Source organism: Patiria miniata, unplaced genomic scaffold (genome assembly GCF_015706575.1).
Source record: "Patiria miniata isolate m_02_andy unplaced genomic scaffold, ASM1570657v1 HiC_scaffold_6, whole genome shotgun sequence".
In the NCBI taxonomy this organism is placed as follows: Eukaryota; Metazoa; Echinodermata; class Asteroidea; order Valvatida; family Asterinidae; genus Patiria; species Patiria miniata.
Genome location: NW_024037073.1, coordinates 22,217,594 through 22,241,434, shown reverse-complemented (window position 1 = coordinate 22,241,434; position 23,841 = coordinate 22,217,594). Strand labels below are relative to the sequence as shown.

At 39.1% G+C, this 23,841-nt stretch overlaps 2 long non-coding RNA genes across 2 annotated transcripts; both read left to right on the top strand.

The window, feature by feature from the left end:
- The first annotated feature begins 6,514 nt into the window (after positions 1-6,514).
- On the top strand, positions 6,515-9,869 carry LOC119743086. The gene is made up of 3 exons (XR_005272966.1): positions 6,515-6,574; positions 8,301-8,469; positions 9,834-9,869. It is a non-coding gene; the product is annotated as an uncharacterized LOC119743086 (long non-coding RNA).
- Positions 9,870-16,402: 6,533 nt separating this feature from the next.
- Positions 16,403-18,934, top strand: LOC119743085. Its single transcript, XR_005272965.1, has 4 exons — positions 16,403-16,556; positions 17,325-17,448; positions 18,014-18,181; positions 18,874-18,934. It is a non-coding gene; the product is annotated as an uncharacterized LOC119743085 (long non-coding RNA).
- The last annotated feature ends 4,907 nt before the right edge of the window (positions 18,935-23,841 follow it).

Sequence of the window (23,841 nt, the reverse complement as noted above, 5' to 3'; positions counted from 1 at the left end):
CAAAATATGTCGAAAATAAATATCATTTTGAAGTTTGAGTTTCAGAACAAAAGTTCATTTCAAACCTGGTAGACCTATGGGCTGGCATAACTCATTCAGTTTTTGTTATTCATTATTTGCTGGGAATGATTGATCAAAGAGTAAAAAAAAATGAAAAGAAAATTAAATTGATTTACATTGCCATTTACGGTTTACAGCTTTCGTAAAATCCCCCGTGCAACAAAAAAAGGAAGTGATATTTCATGATGATAAATATAACAGTTTAATCAGTACTGGCCTTGCGACGAAAGGTGGGGTGACAACATGCTAAGTTAATTGTTAAATGTTTAATTCCCTTTCATTATTTATTCTTTGTTTCAAAACTTGACCTTGGACAATGAGTCCATTAGTTGTAGTCTTGTTGTTTGTTATATTGATATGTGTTGTTTTATTTTGCTTCAAGAAATAAAAACGTAGTTTCTGAAGTCTGAACCCTGAATTTATTTGTTTGTATAATTCTAACTTGCTATCTTCATTGATTTCAAGTATTTAATTCCCACAGCCGAACTGCGACTGCAACTATAATTGTTGAATTGTTCTGTGGAGAAAAGTGCACCCTCCCCCTTAAAAATATTGTGATACGTAAAAAAATCTACCTCATTAGGAACATTATTAAATGCTGCTAGTATCATTAGCTAAAAACCTTCCTGGATAGAAAAGTTACATCGAAAAATAAAATTGTTGGATATTTATTATTTGTTAACATGTTTGCCTGACGAATGACGACCAAAGGATGCATGTAGGACGTAAAATACAGGCCCATGGGTCAAGACACTTTTTTAAAATTCTTGTCAGTTAACATTTTCCCCAACGGCAATTAATGGTAACGCAGTCGTAAAAAAAAAAAGGCCCCTGTCAAATTGGTTTAGTAATTAGTATAAATTCTGCATTCAATAAATTATTTGGAATATCCCCCCAACAAAAAACAAAAAAGAAAACCCATTTATTCATCACTTATTCATGTACATATACACGATACAGGCCTTTACAGGGTGAAAATCCATGTTTATTTCAGTTTCCCTCACTTTTCGTATAAACTTTTCCCCCCGCCTTTGAAAAAATAAATCCCAAATAAAATCCAGCTCCAAAAAAGTCTTTTCCGAGAATGATTGACAGCGGCATTGTTCAAATTGATACAATGCCGCTGTTGTTGCTACAAAGTATATGCGGTTGGGATCGGCTGTAGGCCATCGAACTTTAAGGCCTTTGATGACTTGCCGCCAGTAATTGCAAGCTTCTTAGATGATAAACAGCGATGATAGTATCTCAGCCAATGAAATGAGCTGGTTCCCGTCAACTAAATACGCCATTGGTTGCTTTCATCACGGTCCGTCTGCTTTCATGAATATGACGTTCCTTCCACGCGCAACTTGAGTTATCTGAGCCACAGGTGCATGGCTGCATGCCCATTATCACATTCCAACCTGGTTGCCTAGAAATAATGTTGCTAGGAGGCTCCCCTGTGATGCCTGAGCTGGGACTGCCGGATGCGTAGCAAGAAATATATGACTATTTTTCTGGCAGCCTGCAGAAAACTAGCAGCTCAAGAATGCTGCCGCTTTCGGGAAATTTGTGCAGGCAAAGTTTTTCATATTTTGGAATTTGGACGCAGTTTGCATTTCCGTTAAATATAAGGTCTTTTTGTTTCTTTAAGAAAATCGGATCTTAAAAATACAAATAAACGATCTTCCTCAGGCCTTGAAATTTCTGCTTGAAGTGACACTTAATTCCACAACACTTGCAGAATGCAGACGATTCGTTTCTTCTTAATTTATTTAGCCTGCAGACTTCAAAAGAACATGGAAAAAGGGGTGGTTAAAGTGTATACAAGTGTATATACAAAGTAAGTATTGTGACCGCAGTTACCGCACATTATATTGGGACACAGGCGGCAGTCTTTTTGAAGTCTTGACTAAACGTTTAAACGTTTAAACGCTACGGGAAAATTGTGCTAAACGTTTATTAAATTAAACGTAGACTCACATCCTTAGTCCCGAGTCCTCCAGGTCAAGTCCGAGTCAGAGAGTCACAAAGGTTGAGTCCAAGTCCGAGTCACGAGTCACCTCTTGTATCAAAAAACGTACATTTTAGGGAATTCAGAGATTCAGAGTCACCTTTGAAATGATGTGGAAATATGTACATTTCAGGTGCTGTAAATTTTCATTTTTTCCCCAAAGCTTTTCTCTAATTTTCTCTGGAAATGAGGAGTTCATTTGCAAAAACAGTTACAAAGGCAATTCTGGCAAAACTGGTACTGGCCTAACTTTTGCATTTAAAGTCCAGGTGTTTCAAATATCTCTTTTTAGACTTCTATATACGTGAAAGGTGGCGATTGAAGTTGGACGTAGTGCCGGTTTTCTCCTCTATTTTCTTCCTGCAGAACTTGCATTCTGCACTTGATCTTCCATTGGCATTTCTCTTGAAGTTAAGATATCCAAAATTGACAATTTTTGGAGTGGATGCCATCATGATCTACGTACGTTGCAACTTGCATGTAACATTACCGAAACGGGCAGATCAGCAGACTATTCATATCACGTTATCGCGATGCGACAGCAATACACGTGTGAACAACAGGACGTCTGACAAGAAAAGTCTGGTATCTTACCCTATCAATCTTGCACCAATGCAGTATTGCGTGTTGATGGCGGGGTACAAGTTTCAGTACATTGATTTCTATAAGTCAATATATCGGTAACCGGCCACAGCCACGCACACACCACATCGAGCGCCCTGTACATGTATTGCACAGTAAAGAAAACGATCGAATTATATATGTGCGCGTGTGCAGTGCGGTAATTTCCGTCGAGTCACAAGTCAGTTTAAGTCCAAGTCCGAGTCTGTAGCCCCGAGTCCGAGTCCAAGTCCGAGTTGTAAGTCAAAGTGACTCGAGTCCCAGTCCGAGTCATTAAAAATGTGACTTGAGTCGGACTTGAGTCCGAGTCCGAGTCACGAGTCATACAAGTCTGATAAGATGTACTTTATCCGTGTTTTTTTATTAACATAGAACGAGCCAAATATTTTAAACATTTTTTTCAAATTCGGTCACTTTCTTTTTGACTCATCCTGTAGTTGGTTCAACCGGTCACGTGGGAATAAACTTGATGAATACATCCTGAAAATGGCTTTGGGGATAATGACAGTATATGGATGTGATTGGACGGAGGAGCAGGTAGTTGGTACTTGGTTTCAATTTGTTCATGTTACTGAAGACGGAAAGTAACATTCACTCAAAACATCTTTAAGCACTAATTTTACTTTGTACATGTACAAAGGTATATATAGATGTAGACAACAGCAACAAAGAGGAGATTTTCTTTTCTATCAATCCTTGCTGGTTTTTTTTCCCAAAATGAATTGAATACAACAATTCTGTACTTCCCTTCTGTTTGATATTCAATTTGATCTTATAAGGAATTAAGTTAAATAGAAGTTTGTATGCACAAATTACAATTTGATTTCTGTTCATCTGTTGCTTTTTTTTTTCTGGGCGAATGTTGGTTGTCATCTGATAAAATTTTTTTCTCACTTTCTGGGATGGTTGTCATTTGCAATCAGTCTCTGCCTTGCCTGACAATCAAGTTGACGTTGTCATATTCTCAGTTTGTTGATGGAACATCTTTGCAAGACAATTTGCAAGGGCTAACTACTTGATCTGAATGTGAACCCAGAACCTTCTGCTTAGAGTGCAGGCATCTTAACCAACTCCACCACCAAGCTTGCTGGAGTCAGCTGGCTGATTGGAATCTTGTTGAACAGCAAATTGCTGCAGATATCCATGTACATGGAGTGGTGCTGATAATCAGTAGCGTACATAATGTAGGACTCCAAGAGCTTACTATGTGGTCTGGATGTGAACCACGAACCTTCAGCTTAGACTGCAGGCATCTTAACCAACTCCACCACCAAGCTTGCTGGAGTCAGCTGGCTGATTGGAATCTTGTTGAACAGCAGATTGCTGCAGATATCCATGTACATGGAGTGGTGCTGATAATCAGTAGCGTACATAATGTAGGACTCCAAGAGCTAACTACTTGGTCTGGATGTTAACCCAGAACCTTCTGCTTAGAGTTCAGTCATTTTAACCAACCGTTAAGCGGGCCCCGAACCCCACACCGTTAGGACTTGTCGCTTCGTGCTCGCATTAGTTTTTATTCCATGTTCTGATCGAGGTATGTCCACCTCCCCCACTTTTGCGAAGCGCTTGATGCCCTTGTCTAAATCATTTATTTCAACAGCACTTGCTACAGTTTTGGAGCCCGACGCATTAGGTCAGTTAATAAAATATCGGCAAAAACAGCATTACGGAAACAATGATTATTATTGTTATGCCCCGCGGCGAAGCCGAAGGGGCATACTGTTTCCGCCTTGTCCTTCCGTGGGTGGGTGGGTGGGTGGGTGTGTGGGTGTGTGTGTGGGTGGGTGGGTGTGTGGGTGTGTGTGTCCGGACAAATCTTGTCAGCGCGATAACTTGAGAAATACTTAACATATGAACTTCAAATTTGGTTTGTGGATTGTTCTTGGTAATCCTAAGAAGCCTTTCGCATTTGGGGCCAAAAGGCCACAGGTCAAGTTCACAGTGGCTAAAACAATAGAAATCTTGTCAGCGCGATAACTTGAGAAATACTTTACATGTGAACTTCAAATTTGGTTTGTGGATTGTTTTTGGCAATCCTAAGAAGCCTTTCGCATTTGGGGCCAAAAGGCCAAAGGTCAAGTTCACAGTGGCTAAAACAATAGAAATCTTGTCAGCGCGATAACTTGAGAAATACTTGACATGTGAACTTCAAATTTGGTTTGTGGATTGTTTTTGGCAATCCTAAGAAGCCTTTTGCATTTGGGGCCAAAAGGCCAAAGGTCAAGTTCACAGTGGCTAAAACAATAGAAATCTTGTCAGCGCAATAACTTGAGAAATACTTTACATGTGAACTTCAAATTTGGTTTGTGGATTGTTCTTGGCAATCCTAAGAAGCCTATTGTATTTGGGGCCAAAAGGTCAAGTGTCAAGTTCACAGTGGCTAAAACAATAGAAGTCTTGTCAGCGCGATAACTTGAGAAATACTTAACATATGAACTTCAAATTTGGTTTGCGGATTGTTCTTGGTAATCCTAAGAAGCCTATTGAATTTGGGGCCAAAAGGTCAAGGGTCAAGTTCACAGTGGCTAAAACAATAGAAATCTTGTATTTATTCTGAGATTATAGGGATTAGGTATTAATTCATATAAAACCTACAGAAGACACTAATGCTGTCAATGAATGTTCCATGTGACCAAGGTACATGTAAGTTGATGTTAAAAGAGTGGTGTTATGTCATGGGAACAGTCACGGTTGCGGGGCATTTGTGTTTGTAAACACACCTGACTTGTTTTGTTTTGTTTTTTGTTTTTGTTTTAAATATACATGGTTCATTCTGGTGTAAACTTTCACCTTCCACCCCAAAACAAAAGCTGTAATAGAGTCAAAAAGTGGCTGAGATGACACCACAGAGAATCTAGGACCTCAGAGCTTTCGGGGCCCTTAAGCGGGCCCTGAACCCCACGCCAAAATGGCTTTGTGCTTCGCGCTTCGCGCTTGCCGATTGTCTTAAACAAATTTCAGCACCCCCTGTCAAAAATTTGTTCCAGCGGGCCTGCTACATGGTGTTACTACAAACTGCAAATCTTCACTAGAACACTGTCTTCCACAAATGTGACAATTGGGAAGGGGAAAGTGTGCTTGTCAATTTTTTTTAGGGGGGATGTAATCCCCAACCCCCTTTCTTCCCCTGACATCCCCCCTCCTCTCCCCCCCCCCCCCCACCCCCACACCTGATACTATGTAATTGTTCCAATGCTAATCATAATTGTATTGATGATATTTCAGTGATAGATATTAAAGGGAATATACATCATTTGCTTTTGCTGTGATTTTCAGAAATGGATGGAATTGGGGGGTTGGAAATATATAGCAAATATAGTTACACTGACTTTTTTGAGGTTTTGGGTTCGAAAATGCTATAAAAACCAAGAAAAACAATCATTTTCCTGTAGTCTGGTTCCCTGACTCCATTTAAGAAGAAACAGAGCAGTTTACAAATATTGGGGAATTGTAAGGTCAGGGAACCAGTCTAGCTGGCTTGTTCCCGTTCATAGGTGTGTAATCGATTGCAAACAAGTGCGATGGTCAACTGGGGCCAGTATTTGAAAAAAAAAGTCAGTTTTTTCCAACGCTGATCGGCCGATCAGCGTTGGAAATTGATACAAAAATACCACTTTTCTTGAAAATGACAGTAGCCTACCAGGTGCCATGATTTTACAGGATGCTTTACACTGTCATTCACTAACAGTCCAGCAAGGTATTTCAAAATGATTTGGTAGTTTTATTTTTTGATGTTTGCAAATGTTGTATTTTCCCTTTAAGTGTTTGATGACCTACGTGGATCTGTTTGGGCCTACAACAACACCCATTCACTGAGCGGATTCGGGATTACCCATGGAGAACTCAAAAAGATAGGAGAGACCAAGGCCAGTTTCTTTTGTAAAATTATCCAGTCAGGTAAGACAAACATCTGTGAAGACTCATTTGCATTGGTCCGCATCTCAATTCTATGTGGATAATTGTGAAATTTGAAATTGTGAATCAGAAAGTAGGAATCAATTTCAGTACAATTGGTTTTCATCCATTTATTTATTGCTATTCTTTTTATGCCCCGCGGCGAAGCCGAAGGGGCATACTGTTTCCGCCTTGTCCTTCCGTGGGTGGGTGGGTGGGTGGGTGTGAGCTTGTCTTACATACGCAGTGTGGACTTCCGAACAAAAGACGTCCACATAATGTAGGTAGCACCGACGTTGTGTGGACTTGCCCCACGTCCACACAGTGTTTCCCCATTTCTGGAAAACAGGTTTAGAGGCATTTTTGGGTTAGGTTTATTTGTAGCAGAATGAAGAGAAACACTAAAGGGAATCATAGAAAAAAAATGGGGTTGAAAGAGTTTTCACAGTTTGAGAAAAATGAGTTTTTTCACTGGTTTTTCTTAACTACACGAAAGCAATGGAAAGTCCACACTAGTCATGTGAAACAAGTATATGTGTGGGTGTGTGTGTGTGGGTGGGTGGGTGTGTGTGTCCGGACAAATCTTGTCAGCGCGATAACTTGAGAAATACTTAACATATGAACTTCAAATTTGGTTTGTGGATTGTTCTTGGTAATCCTAAGAAGCCTTTCGCATTTGGGGCCAAAAGGCCAAAGGTCAAGTTCACAGTGGCTAAAACAATAGAAATCTTGTCAGCGCGATAACTTGAGAAATACTTTACATGTGAACTTCAAATTTGGTTTGTGGATTGTTTTTGGCAATCCTAAGAAGCCTTTTGCATTTGGGGCCAAAAGGCCAAAGGTCAAGTTCACAGTGGCTAAAACAATAGAAATCTTGTCAGCGCAATAACTTGAGAAATACTTTACATGTGAACTTCAAATTTGGTTTGTGGATTGTTCTTGGCAATCCTAAGAAGCCTATTGCATTTGGGGTCAAAAGGTCAAGTGTCAAGTTCACAGTGGCTAAAACAATAGAAATCTTGTCAGCGCGATAACTTGAGAAATACTTTACATGTGAACTTCAAATTTGGTTTGTGGATTGTTCTTGGTAATCCTAAGAAGCGTATTGAATTTGGGGCCAAAAGGTCAAGGGTCAAGTTCACAGTGGCTAAAACAATAGAAATCTTGTATTTATTCTGAGATTATAGGGATTAGGGATTAATTCATATAAAACCTACAGAAGACACTAATGCTGTCAATGAATGTTCCATGTGACCAAGGTACATGTAAGTTGATGTTAAAAGAGTGGTGTTATGTCATGGGAACAGTCACGGTTGCGGGGCATTTGTGTTTGTAAACACACCTGACTTGTTTATTTATGTACTTTTTGTTGCCTTGGCCGAAGTATTTTACAAACACTGTACACTCGAGTGTAGTCAGAGGGCTTGCAAGGAACAAAAACACAATCTTTCTTCAGGTTGGACACAAACCCACCATCTTCTGCTTCCTAGTGCAGACGCATTAACCACTCGACCACTGAGCTTGCTGTGGCAAGCTGGCGGTTTGGAGTCTGATGTAGCAGGGCGTAACCCAACTTTGTTTGTGTAGGAGGTCATTAGTTTGAGTCCCACCTAAGCCTTCGGACAACACTAAGTGTACAGTGTTAACAAAATATGTCGGCGAAGGGCAAACAAAAATCCAATATAAAAAAAGATAATTTGCATCTCGTAATTTTTTTTTTCCTGCCCAGGTTCCCATCCAGATGATCCATGATAAGACAGCAGACGGTACAGGCATTGACTCCAACACCCTAGCCTTACAGATGAAGGCCCATCCTGAGCTGAGGGACAAGCTTCATGTCGTCACCTCATGGGAGCCTTTGCCTGTCTACCCTGGGGTGGTCAACTCAGAATGACCTGGTAGGTACAGTGGACTCTGTGACCAAGTACCAGTGTTGTAGTCAGGTCACCAACATCGAGTCCAAGTCCGAGTCTCCAATCATAGTTCATACCATATACTGTTTAAGAGAAAACCCACGGAGAAGTATTGCCCAGAAAAAAAAAAAAAAGATTAATCGCAACAAATCCAAAGAGTGGTCGGGTTGTGCCCGACCACTCAAAAATCTGATTTTTTTTTTTTTTTTTTTTTAAATCACAAAAATCACCAACCAGTTGGTTTAAATTTGTTCATGTTACTGATTATGGAAAGTAGAATTCACATTGTTCATGTATGCGGATCTTTGTATGGTAGATAACAACAAAAAGACAATTTTCATTTTTAAAAGTCGGTGCTACCTGTCCTCAGCAATGTTTTCTTCTGCTGATGAATTTTTCAAGTGCTATGTTTTATTTTAAGGGAAAAAGTACTTGTACTTGTTTTGCCAGTTTATTCATCTGTATGCAACCCTCTGAAAAAAAAGTTCTTTTGGTTGTATTTGCACACTATGAGACCCATTGGTTAATAAACTGGTTCCTGGTCATTGTATATTCTGATAGGGGTGGGAAACAGTCAACCACATGAGAACTGAATAAAAGTCAGGCTGCATTTGTTCCTTAATTTTCATTGTTGTGTCCCCACTCACAGCCAGTATTATACGCAACAAGTGTGAGTTTACCATGGCAAGAGTGTAGATGGCATCGATAAGTTAAACTGACATTCATTTTTATTTATATCCAACTTTTCATGTTTGTTCTGCATCCTTTGGATTGGATGATTTCTGGGCAACTCTGAAGTGTCGTTGGTGGGATGTGAACCCCAACCCTCTGCTTTATATAGAAACTCTCTCATGCAGGGGTAGATTGAGACCAACTGTCCCTGGACTTACTGGCAAACTTGGTCTCTTGGCATAAACACCAGAGGGTGGGGGATCTATCCCCACCCCTCCCATGTTTTGACCAGAGGTGGGGAGATGGGCAATGGCATCATCATGTGTTAGGGAAAAATGCTGCTTGTTGAATCCTGTCAACATGACTTTACAAAGAAGTTGAAGTTGTTCTGAGGGAAGCAAAGAGTAACCCTAGGCACTCTTAAATGAAAGTAAAGTTTAACATCAAAGCGTTTCTTTTCTTGTTTTCGATAGAGCATCATTAAGTTAAAAGTGCACCTTGCCTGGAATGGACATAACATTTCATACGATGTGCCTGTTATGAACACCTCAACCGAAAGTTTCAGGAATTTTTTTTCTCAGTTATTCCCCTAAATTCTTGTCAGGTCTTCATGAAACTTGGCCCTGGATAAATTGTGCAAACGTTTCAGTTTCATGTCTTCTTATTTTCATTGACAGATAACACTGTTGGTTTCCGGCTTGGCGCTTACAAAGGTAAGTATTTCCTCTGAAGTTTCCTTTTTGCAAAAAACGTAGATCAGCTTTCATGTTTGATTGGATCGGCTGTCAAGGGGCATGGCCTATTAGTAGCTAATGCTGATCAATTCCAACCAATCAGAATGCAACACACAGAAAGATTGACAGGTGTACATATTGTGCATTGTCTAATATGTCTGTCGGGAATTAATTTTTGAAAAGAAAGAAACAAGCCACAAAAGACTTAAACCCTTGTCATCCCCTTTGCTAACCAATATGTTGGCTTACTTTTGTGGCATGAATATTGAAGGTATATGTTTGTACTTTCAACATTGACTAGCAAGCTTTTTTACTCAATAGGGATTTTTCAACAATTACATTTGTACAAGCAAGAATTAGGTTTTAAATACAAAATTCAGGAAAATCACTGTTTGTTTAAATGTTGCTAGTGTACAATTTTATTTATTTTATCACTGATCTTGCTTTTACATGCAAATGTGTTTGTCCTGTAAAAAGTATGTGACTTTTAGAAACATGGTTTGCCCTGCATTTTTTTTTTCTTCAAATGTTACTAGGTATCAGAAAGACGTAAGAGCTCAAACACCAATTTGGTGATAGTACTTTTCTGTATTATTTGTGTTTAGAGTTTTAAATTACACAAGGAAATAGCAGCTTTAATGAACACATAAAAAGCAGCAATTCCTCGGATACTGTGCAAATTAAGATACACCTTGTATGATGCTAACTTTACAACGACATTCATATCTTACAGCATTGATTTTTCAATTACCCAAATTTGAAGTACCCTTGAGTCCATCTAAGAGAAATATTAGAATATTGCTTTGCATTTAAACATCATACAGACATGGAGCTCATAATGTAATACAATAGACTAGTGGTGCTACACAGATTATGTACAATTATAGAGCATGCAAGTCTCACCAGTTCACATTCACTTTTCATGTGAACATCTTGGTACCAAACACTGACTAGTCTAGCCACAGACTCCCGTCTTTGAATTCTCCCAATTCACCCAATGAACGGAAGTGGAGGTCAACATTTCTCCAATTTACTATAGTAATCAACTTGCAATTTTTTTTTGAATGTGTTGTAAATTGGAATGATTTTTTTCTTGTTCAGAACCCATTCTTTGCCCTTGACTGGATGAACCTAGTAAAATCACCTAGGTTTTTTAGGTCAACGTGCACGCTCTATTGGCAGAAGTGGAGTACAAATTATCAACTATCAACAAATATAACTATCAACTACATTGTTTCCAGCTAGTAGCTGTGTAGACACCTTTCATCCACCAGACTTAAATCCCATACTGTACATCTTAAGCCTACAATGGTCTCGTATATTATACATATATTTTGCTCTGCAGCAAAAAAGTCTATACAATGCATGTCTCCTTGCTAAAGGATTTTTCAAGAAACTTCGAACAAAAAACAGCACTTTATTTGGTCTTCAAATATAATTATCCACATTGTGCAACATGTATGCACAAAGATTGGTATACATTTGGAATCAGATGCTCTTAATGCATAACTTGCAACTTTGTTGATCTGTTACTTAGGCTGTGTCTGAAACGGGCTTCTAGAGCTATGGCTACGGCAATTGTCAGATTGTTCCCATGTAATTGTTTTGGGTGGAGACCTAGACAATATAGCTCTAGCCATATCACTTTTTTTTAATCTCTTCATTAGTGCATCAGGTCTTGACCCACAAGATAACCATTCCACCAGCACCTCTGACGTACCGGTGACTGGCGCTGCCAAAACAGATCCTTATCACTATCTGACGCAACAGCACTTCACCTCAGAGATCTACAAGATTGAGATCCAAAACCTCCCAAGACATTTTGGATTTGCAGTGAGTTTGCTCCCTAAATATTGAACCCTCAATAACAATAACCATACAGTTTGTGCCTTTTTAGGAGTATGTATATATTGTGCTCCATGCTTGGGATTTGTCAAGGTCTGTTAATAACAGAATCAAAAGGCTGTAAAATGAATTTCACTAAAACATGAAAAAATCCTACCCCTTGTGTTTGTTTGACCACAATGCACCTAAATGAACCTAAAATTGATTGCATTGTTCATGTGTAAAAGTTTGTACATTTAAGTATTTCATTGGCTGCATGCTATGTGCTAATGAACGCAACAGTCACATCAAACTTGATCAAAACACTTTTGTTAACATTATTTTCCCCTCAAACAGCAGTGACACTGAAGTTCCAGCTCATGACATCACTGTATTTCTCATGAATATGCACCTTGGCACCATCATGAAAATATGTAAAAGCCTTAAACATCCAAAGACTTGGAACATAGAGGTGCATTTCCTAAAATAAAAACCTTAAAATCTGTTTCAAAGGCACTTTAAAAAAAAATTTGTTACAGTGAAAAATGTCAGGGTTATCCATATGTTAGTACCATTACTTGTATATTTTCACACTGAAACACTGACATATGAAGAAAAAAGTGGCGTCAGGTTGCAGCATTCTTTCCAATACTTCTGTTGACGCAATGGTTTAAGTCGAAGAATACACTCGCAAGTGTGGATTCTTAATTTACGAATTCACTTGGCGCTTCGCGCCTCGTGAATTCTTAAATTACGAATCCACACTTTCTCGTGTATTCTCCTTAACTTAGTACCAATACATGTATATTTTCACACTGAAAAAAGTAACAGACTTGCTCATTTAAAGGAAGGGTAGATCATTTGTCATTTGTGCATTTTTTTTTCATTTGCAGCAACAAAAGTGCTCAAAATCTAAAAACGGGTGCTTAACAACTAACACAATGAAGTTTAAGCTCTGTGAATGCAGTATATTCCAAAACTATATTCAATGATCTCAGGTTCAATTCAAAACTTGCTGAGTCATGTTTTATATTGCGTCCGAATTCAGCTTCAGGGACACATTCTCATTCAGTCAATTGCAGCCACGCGATGTCATGCACTGAACTGACGTATAATAGCAACCTAGTGTGCGTGTGCATGGTGTCAATGGATTCACCGAATTTACAAACCAACTACGTGAACTAACTTGATGCATCGTTGGAAATAGCTTTCTTTCATTGTTTCCTTCAAAATGACAGCATGCCAGAAAATATGATATCACAAGGAGTTTAGTGCCATGAAAACCAAAAGCCTTTTAACAATAGTTTTGTCAGTTACTTTTCAGATAGCTGCAAATGATCTTCTCTACCTTTAAACACGAACACAAATTTGATTCAGATAACAATTAAACTATTTGGGATTTGTTAATTTCTGAACCATTTACATACATACATTGCATGAGTACCAGCTGTTCCCTTTACTGATAGTTGGTGCAATCTGCTCTGGGCGGGCCTGCACATTACTGATGTCATGGTGCGTACATGTATTGGCAATTCGCTGAAGTAAAACACATTTCAACTCCAGCATAATGTGCTGTTAATGTTTCTTGATGTCAAATCTACTTGGCATTCCAATGAAGAAGATGTATGAAACAGCCTTAAATCTGCTCTACAGTTTAAACACGACAGCAAGTTCAAAAGCACATTGACTCTGCACATTGCTGCCCTTACGTGGATGGCTTGCACTCATCAGGTACCAGAGAATATTGTTCTTGACAACTTTCCAAAGATTGACTCCCTTCTGGTTCTGGATGTGCATACTGCTGCCCTTGTGCCGATGGCTCAGTGCCAGTCAGCCGAGGACATTGTTTCTGAGTACTTGCAAGTGACTGCTGGCTCTCTGCTGGTTCTGGATGTTCACACTGTTCCCCTTGCATGGATGGCTTGCAGTCAGTCAGACTAGAGCATTGTTCCTGATAGGAACTTACAATCGCTGGGGTCACTGCTGGTTCTGCATGTACCTGAACATGCACTCGAACATGCTGCTGACTGTGCATGGATGCCTTGCTGCTGCTTGGCCTGGAACATTGTTCTTGACAGCTGTCCAGTGACTGCTGACTCTCTGTGTGTTGTGCATGCCCTTGGCCTGGTGGCTTGCTGCTGCTTGGCCTGGCAGCATGGTGCTCTTCGTCATTTTCTGCCTGTGGAATCACACGAAGCTCAATCTGCTTCCCTGGCTGCGATGGTCGGCTGGGATTCCGTCTTGGGCAACAACGACAGCACAGTTTGAGGAATGAGAAAGCCTTGACTACAGCTTCACGATAGTCAACGTTTGTTGCACTGTAGACCAGGGAATTAATTGAGCTATTGATCAGTTGCAAAATTGCAATGCATGTAGTCAGAATATTTATTGTCTCTCCAAGTTCCAGATTGGCAACAATCTGAGCAGTTGAAGTATTCTTTGATGCCACTACAAATACATGAATTGTCATAATTACAGCTGCAGTGTTCAGTGAGTTCAGAATGAAGAAAACAGCAGTGTTGATGGTAACCATGCACAGGACCTTGCCTGCTCGCTTGGGACGGTTCGGCAACAGGGCTGATTGCTTGCGTACTTTCAGTACTACATAGATGTACAAAGCAAGAGTTGCTATCAAAGAGGCAATGAGGATAATGGAAAGAATCCCAAAGTGAACTTTAGTGAAGACAGCGTATCTTAATGGTAAGAAAATCAGAATCACACTAACAATAATTGTTGGCACCCAGAGTCCTGCTGCTATCTTTACTGCTCGAGATTTAGAGGCTTTGTCCTTGAATGTCAGAGGATTGCGCACTGCAGAGAATCTCTCAGCTGCTATGGTAACCACAAAGAAATTAGAAGTTGCGAGGAACGTGTATCGGACACTTGTTATTGCCTTTATGACCAATAAGTTGTACTCTATAGGTGAAAACAGTGCAAATATGAAGTAAGTCATAAGGTAGAGGGAGTCAGCCACAGCCAGATTGGATAAGTAGATGTTGATGATTGTACGCATGGACTTCACTCGAATGACTGTGAAGAGAAAGACAAAGTTGAAGCAGAGGCCGATTGGTGCAATGATTTCACCACTTAACCATCTTGATTGTTCAGATCTTTCTAGACTCATGTCAAAGTTCTCATGATGCTTTTCAACTTCAGTTTTCCACCCAGTTGATGGAGTGGAGCTGTTTTGGTAGCCATCACCCATAGTTCATGCACAATGTAGCATTGAGCTTTGATGAGCTACATTTTATTCAGAAGCAGCAAAGAATGTTCTTCTCTATTTCAAGATCACTCCAGATTTATACTCACAGGGATTGTAAGACCTTGAGCAAAGTGTAATTGAAACAGAAAGTTTCTTGTTCTTTTCTCTCTTTTTCCCCCCAACATTTCTGTCAGATTTTAATGCATGTGACTATCTTGTGGTATCAGTTCCTGTAACCAAAGCAGATGCATGTAAGTCAGTTTCACTACTTGCACTGACATGAAATCTGAGAATTGAATTTGTTTCAGTTTTAATTATTTGTTCTAGATTAAACATGCATATTGTGTACATGTAATTGTTTTTTTAATGGAAGTCATCCCTTCACAAGGCATAAATGCCACTCAATGTGAGGGCTACCATACAAGAAGAAAAGACAGAAAAAAAGAGGATGATAGAAAATGAAGACAATTAAGTTTAGTGTGTGAGAGATGCATGTTCACATTGTGTTTATACAGGGTGAGTTAAAAAGAAAGTGACCTGCACTCAAGGTTTTTTTTTCTTAAAAAGCAATCAAATTAGATACACCAAAGAAGTATGTCTTATTAAAAGGAGCATGTTCTTCCACTCATCTGGAAAAACCCAATCACTGGATAAAGAAAATGGTGGCTCAGACCCATTCAGAGATGCTCTTTGTTATAGACTGACAATACCCGTAAATATGTACGGGTATATTTGCTCGCCCCAAAGGAAATGAAATATTTTCCTAATGTCCATAACAATCCTTCACACCAAAGGATAAACCCACTATATTGGTGCCCCGAAAACATATGTTTAATTTCCCAACCCAATCCTGTCAAACCTGACTCAGTGGAAATAAACACTAAGACGAAAACACCCAAACCCATACATATTTACGGGTATAAGAAAGAGCGTCTCTGAATTGGTCTGAGCCACCATTTTCCTTATCGTTGATCATGCCATCCAAAGTTATGCATGTTTTTACCAAAAAGAACCCATTTGTGTAGCTGTGCAAGGAATGCGATAATATTGAAGGTTAAATGAGCTTAGTGAGAATTACAGATTACACACAAGTATTCAAGTACAAATGAAATTGTAATGATTGAAATCAAGACAATTGTTACTATCAGGTTGTGTGTTTTGAATATGAGAAACAAGTCAACTCTCTTTTGTCTTCGAAATATCGAAGGTGATTTTTGTATCTTTTCCTTTGCAAGTTCTCGTTCATTCATGGAGGTGGGAAAACGATGGATGTTTCATTGTCCTCAATGGGTACATGTATTATCAGTTCGCAGCACGGTAATCGATAAGTGGTGGACAGCCAAGTTTTGTGATCATTTTATAGAAATAGACATGAATTGGGAATAGAGTATGCAATTTAAGTGAAATGTTCACAGTTAAAAGTCAATATTGATGTACATGTACTTTATCCTTGTTTTTTTTTTTTATTAACATAGAACGAGCCAAATATTTTAAACATTTTTTTCAAATTCGGTCACTTTCTTTTTGACTCATCCTGTAGTTGGTTCAACTGGTCACGTGGGAATAAACTTGATGAATACATCCTGAAAATGGCTTTGGGGATAATGACAGTATATGGATGTGATTGGACGGAGGAGCAGGTAGTTGGTAGTTGGTTTCAATTTGGTCATGTTACTGACGACGGAAAGTAGCATTCACTCAAAACATCTTTAAGCACTAATTTTACTTTGTACAAAGGTGTATAGATGTAGACAACAGCAAAAAAGAGGAGATTTTCTTTTCTTTCAATCCATGCTGTCTTTTTCCTCCAAAATGAATTGTGTTCTTCCCTTGGATGTTGATTTATATACCCATACAACAATTCTGTACTTCTTTCTGTTTGATATTCAATTTGATCTGATAAGGAATGAAGTCAAATGGAAGTTTTTATTTACAAATCACAATTTGATTTCTGTTCATCTGTTGCTTTTTTTTTCTTCCCTGGGCAAATGTTGGTTGTCATCTCCTAAGATATTTTTTTTTCACTTTCTGGGGTTGTTGTCATTTGAAATCAGTCTCTGCCTTGCCTGACAATCAAGTTGATGTTGTCATATTCTCAGTTTTGTTGATGTAACAATTTCTTTGCAAGACAATTTGCAAGGGCTAACTACTTGGTCTAACTACGTGGTGACATGATTTAGTACAGGTTTGTGGTACCACAATGCAAACTGCAAACCTTCACGAGAACACTGTCTTCCACAAATGTGACAATTGGGAAGGGGAAAGTGTGCTTGTCTATTTTTTATTGGGGCGGGGAATGTAATCCCCAACCCTATTTCTTCCCCTGACATCCCCCCCCCCCCCCCCCCCGCACCTGATACTATGTAAATGTTTCAATGCTAATCATAATTGTATTGATTTTATTTCAGTCATAGATGTACATGGAAAGTGTTTGAGGACCTACGTGGATCTGTTTGGGCCTACAATGACGCCCATTCACTGAACGGATTCGGGATTACCCATCGCGAACTCAAAAAGATAGGAGAGACCAAGGTCAGTTTCTTTGGTAAAATTTTCCAGTCGGGTAAGACAAACATCTGTGAAGACTCATTTGCATTGGTCCACATCTCAATTCTATGTGAATGATTGTGAAATTTGAAAATATGAAACAGAAAGTAGGAATCAACTTTAGTACAATTGGTTTTGGATTTCATCCATATAATTATTGATATTCTTTTTCATATATGTAATTTTTTTGTTGACCTTTGCTGAAGTATTTTACAAACACTGCACACTCGAGTGTTGTCTGAGGGCTTGCAAGAAAAAAAACACAAACTTACTTCAAGTTGGACACGAACCTACAATCTTTTGCTTCTTAGTGCAGATGCATTAACCACTTGACCACTGAGCTTGCTGTGGCCAGCTGGCGGTTTGGAGTCTGATGTAGAAGCACGTAACCCAACTTTGTTTGTGTAGGAGGTCATTAGTTTGAGTCCCACCTAAACCTTTGAACAACACTAAGTGTGCAGTGTTTACAAAATATGTCGGCGAAGGGCAAACAAAAATCCAATATAAAAAAAGATAATTTACATCTCGTAATTTTTTTTTTCCTGCCCAGGTTCCCATCCGGATGATCCTTGATAAGACAGCAGACGGTACAGGCATCGACTCCAACACCCTAGCCTTACAGATGAAGGCCCATCCTGAGCTGAGGGACAAGCTTCATGTCGTCACCTCTTGGGGCCTTTGCCTGTCTACCCTGGGGTGGTCAACTCAGAATGACCTGGTAGGTACAGTGGACTCTGTGACCAAGTACCAATGTTGTAGTCAGGTCACCAACGTCGAGTCCAAGTCCGAGTCTCCAATCATAGTTCATACCATATACTGTTTAAGAGAAAACCCACGGAGAAGTATTGCCCAGAAAGAAAAAAAAAGAAAGATTAATCGCAACAAATCCAAAGAGTGGTCGGGTTGTGCCCGACCACTCAAAAATCTGATTTAAATCAAATAAATCTGATTTTTTTTATTTATTTTTTTTAATCACAAAAATCACCAACCAGTTGGTTTAAATTTGTTCATGAATACTGATTATGGAAAGTAGAATTCACATTGTTCATGTATGCGGATCTTTGTATGGTAGATAACAGCAAAAAGACAATTTTTATTTTTAAAAGTCGGTGCTACCTGTCCTCAACAACGTTTTCTTCTGCTGATGAATTTTGCAACTGCTATGTCTTTTTTAAGGGAAAAAGTACTTGTACTTGTTTTGCCAGTTTAGTCATCTGTATGCAACCCTCTGAAAAAAGTTCTTTTTGGTTGTAGTTGCACACTATGAGACCCGCCTGCTGAGTAGACCGGTTCCTGGTCATTGTATATTCTGATACATGTAGGAGTGGGAAACAGTCAACCACATGAGAACTGAATAAAAGTCAGGCTGCATTTGTTCCTTAATTTTCATTTTTGTGTCCCCACTCACAGCCAGTATTATACGCAACAAGTGTGAGTTTACCATGGGCAAGAGTGTAGATGGCATCGATAAGTTAAACTGACATTCATTTTTATTCATATCCAATCTGTTCATGTTTGTTCTGCATCCTTTGGATTGGATGATTTCTGGGCAACTCTGAAGTGTCATTGGTGGGATGTGAACCCCATCCCCCTGCTTATAGAAACTCTCTCATTCAGGGGTAGATTGAGACCAACTGTCCCTGGACTTACTGGCAAACTGGGTCTCATGGCATGAACACCAGGGGGTGGGGGATTTATCCCCACCCCTACCATGTTTTGACCAGGGCGCTGGAGAAATGGGCAATGGCATTATCATGTGTTGGGGAAAATGCTGCTCATTGAATCCTGTCAACATGACTTTACAAAGAAGATGAATTAGTTCTGAGAGAAGCAAAGAGTAACCCTAGGCACTCTAAAAATGAAAGTCAAATTTGACATCAAAGCGTTTCTTTTCTTGTTTTTTTTTTTTTAAAGATAGAGCACACCTATCCACCGGTATTGGTGTTCAAGGCACTGCATCATTAAATTAAAAGTGCACATTGCCTGGAATGGACATAACATTTTCATACAATGTGCCTGTTATGAACACCACAACAGAAAGTTTCGGGAATTTTTTTTTCTCAGTTATTCCCCTAATTTCTTGTCGGGTCTTCATGAAACTTGGCCCTGGATAAATTGTGCAAACGTTTCAGTTTCATGTCTTATTATTTTCATTGACAGATTACACTGTTCGTTTCCGGCTTGGCGCCTACAAATGTAAGTTCCCTCTGAAGTTTCCTTTTTGCAAAAGACTTAGATCAGCTTTCATGTTTGATTGGATTGGCTGTCGAGGGGTGTGGCCTATTAGCATGATTAGTAGCTAATGCTAATCAATTCCAACCAATCAGAATGCAACACACAAAAAGATTGACAGGTGTACATATTGTGCATTGTCTAATATGTCTGTCAGGAATTAATTATTGAAATAAAAGAAACAAGCCACAAAAGACTTAAACCCTTGTCATCCTCTTTGCTAACCAATATGTTGGCTTACTTTTGTGGCATGAATATTGAGGGTATATGTTTGTACTTTCAACATTGACCAACAAGCTCTTTTACCCAGGGATTGTTCAACAATTACATTTGTACAAGCAAGAATTAGGTTTTAAATACAAAATTCAGGAAAATCACTTTTTGTTTAAATGTTGCTAGTGTACACTTTTATTTATTTTATCACTGATCTTGCTTTTACACGCAAATTTGTTTGTCCTATAAAACGTATGTGACTTTTAGAAACATGGTTTGCCCTGCAATTTTTTTTTCAAATATTACAAGGTATCAGAAAGACATAAGAGCTCAAACACTGATTTGGTGATAGTACATTTCTGTATTATTTGTGTTTAGAGTTTTAAATTACACAAGGAAATAGCAGCTTTAATGAACATATAAAAAGCAGCAATTCCTCGGATACTGTGCAAATTAAGATACATCTTGTATGATGCTAACTTTACAACGACATTCATATTTTACAGCATTGATTTTTCAATTACCCAAATTCGAAGTACCCTTGAGTCCATCTAAAAAATGGAAAAGAATTGTAGAATGTTGCTTTGCATTCAAACATCATACAGACATGGAGCTCATAATGTAATACAACAGACTAGTGGTGCTACACAGATTATGTACAATTATAGAGCGTGCAAGTCTCGCCAGTTCACATTCACTTTTCATGTGAACATCTTGGTACCAAACACTGACTAGTCTAGCCACAGACTCCCGTCTTTGAATTCACCCAATGAACGGAAGTGGAGGTCAACATTTTTTTCAATTTACTATAGTAATCAACTTGCAATATTTTTTGAATGTGTTGTAAATTGGAATGATTTGGTTCTTATTCAGAACCCATTCTTTGCCCTTGACTGGATAAACCTAGTAAAATCACCTAGGTTTTTGAGGTCAACTTGCACATTCTATGGACAGAAGTGGAGTACAAAATGCTGACTTTAACTATCAACTACATTTTTTTCCAGCTAGTAGCTGTGAAGACACCTTTGATCCACCAGACTTAAATCCCATACTGTACATCTAAAGCCTACAATGGTCTCGTATATTATATATATGCATTTCTCCTTGCTAAAGGGTTTTTCAAGAAACTTCGAACAAAACAACAGCACTTTATTTGGTCTTCAAATAAAATTAACCACATTGTGCATAGCCTTGGTCAAGGCGCTAGTTGTTATTAATCCCGGCCGTAGCGCGGTAAACGATATCCTCGCTAGCGCTATGCATGCGGTGCTAAGTACAGCGTGATCAGCGACCTCACGCGGCCACCATTTCTATGCAAATCAGTTGGACCAAATCTAGCGCCTTGGTTCAATCGTCGGCAAAAGCTTCTGTTTTTCTTTATTTTGCGCTGGATTTCTAGCGCACGATCTCGTATGTGAATACAGATAAGTGTAGGCGGGGCTAATATGTGGAGTGTCCAATCACACCTTGGTAAATCTGGACGTCATCAAATTATTTGCAGGCATTCGCCTTTTGCGGACGTGACAGGGACCACAGTTTTTGTGCATTGGTGCCGTGTGCAGAGACACACAACGTGTACGTGTATGGATTATGTACGGTGCCACGTTTCACTCTGCAAGTTTCCACGCAACGATAGACCAATAAGAAAACGACATTTAAGGTCAGCTAAGGCTATTAACATAATGAGCACCACCCCCAAAACCTCACATGGACGATTGAACCAAGGCACTAGATTGGGTCCAACTGATTTGCATAAAAATAGTGGCCGCGTAAGGTCGCTGTTCGCGCTGTATTTTTAATGCACTGCATGCATAGACATATGACTGCATGCATAGCGCTAGCGAAGATATCGTTTACCGCGTTACGGCCGGATGAATAACAACTAGCGCCTTGACCAAGGCTACATTGTGCAACATGTATGCACAAAGATTGGTATACATTTGGAATCAGATGCTCCTAATGCATAACTTGCAACTTTGTTGATCTGTTACTTAGGCTGTGTCTGAAACGGGCTTCTAGAGCTATGGCTACGGCTATTGTCAGATTGTTCCCATGTAATTGTTTTGGGTGAAGACCAAGAAAATATAGCTTTAGCCATATCAATTTTTTTTAATCTGTTCATTTGTGCATCAGGTCTTGACCCACAAGATAACCATTCCACCAGCACCTCTGACGTACCAGTGACTGGCGCTGCCATAACAGATCCTTATCACTATCTGACACAACAGCACTTCACCTCAGAGATCTTCAAGGTTGGGATCCTAAACCTCCCAAGACATTTTGGATTTGGGTGAGTTTACTCCCTAAACATTCAACCCTCGATAATGATAATCATGCGCGGATCCAGGATTTTTTAAGATGGGTGGCACATTGTTGGAACATTTGCTCAGAGAACTATGCGAGCGCGGGAAATTTTGGATTATAGATGCTCTGTAGTGCAATCTAAGGTGATTCCTGGCCCCTGTTATACCCCGACTTATTTGAGCAAAACATTTAAAGATTACACAGCTATTGTCAGATTGTTTCCATGTAATTGTTTTGGGTGGAGACCTAGACAATATAGCTCTAGCCATATCAATTGTTTAATCTGTTCATTTGTGCATCAGGTCTTGACCCACAAGATAACCATTCCACCAGCACCTCTGACGTACCGGTGACTGGCGCTGCCATAACGGATCCTTATCACTATCTGACGCAACAGCACTTCACCTCAGAGATCTTCAAGATTGAGATCCAAAACCTCCCAAGACACTTTGGATTTGCGGTGAGTTTGCTCCCTATTAAATATTGAAGCCTCAAAAACGATAACCTTGCAGTTTGTGCCTTTTTAGGAGTATGTATGTATTGTGCTCCATGCTTGGGATTTGTCAAGGTTTGTTCATAACAGAATCAAAAGGCTGTCAAATGAATTTCACTAAAACATGAAATATCCTAGCCCTGTGTTTGCCACATTTTACGCACACTTTTTTGCAATGCCCGTGCACATGTTCACAATTGTTTCTAATGTTGCTGTGATGTTGATTTAGGTATTTTACACTTTACAGCTTTGGGATTTTCTGTATAATTTATGGGTTATCCATATGTAAGTACCAATACATGTATATTTTCACACTGAAAAAAAGTAACAAACTTGCTCATTTAAAGGAAGGGTAGATCATTTGTCATTTGTGCATTTTTTTTCGTTTGAAGCAACAAAAGTGCTCAAAATCTAAAAACGGGTGCTTCACAACTAACACGATGAAGTTTTAGCTCTGTGAATGCAGTATATTCCAAAATTATATTCTAGGATCTCAGGTTCAATTCAAAAGTTGCTGAGTCATGTTTTATATTGCGTCCGAATTCAGCTTCAGGGACACATTCTCATTCAGTCAATTGCAGCCACGCGATGTCATGCACTGAACTGACGTATAATAGCAACCTAGTGTGCGTGTGCATTGTGTCAACGCTTGCGCGCACATATTCATGGATTCACCGAATTTACAAACCAACTACGTGAACTAACTTGATGCATCGTTGGAAATAACTTTCTTTCATTGTTTCCTTCAAAATGACAGCATGCCAGAAAGAATGATATCACAAGGAGTTTAGTGCCATTAAAACCAAAAGCCTTTTAACAATAATTTTGTCAGTTACTTTTTGGATAGCTGCAAATGATCTACTCTACCTTTAAACACGAACAACAATTTGATTCAGATAACAATTAAATTATTTGGGATTTGTTAATTTCTGAACCATTTACATACATACATTGCATGAATACCAGCTGTTCCCTTTACTGATAGTTGGTTGCAATCTGCTCTGGGCAGGCCTGCACATTACTGATGTCATGTATTGGCAATTCGCTGAAGTAAATTACATTTCAACTCCAGCATAATGTGCTGTGAATGTTTCTCGATGTCATCAAATGTACTTGGCATTGCATTCCAATGAAGA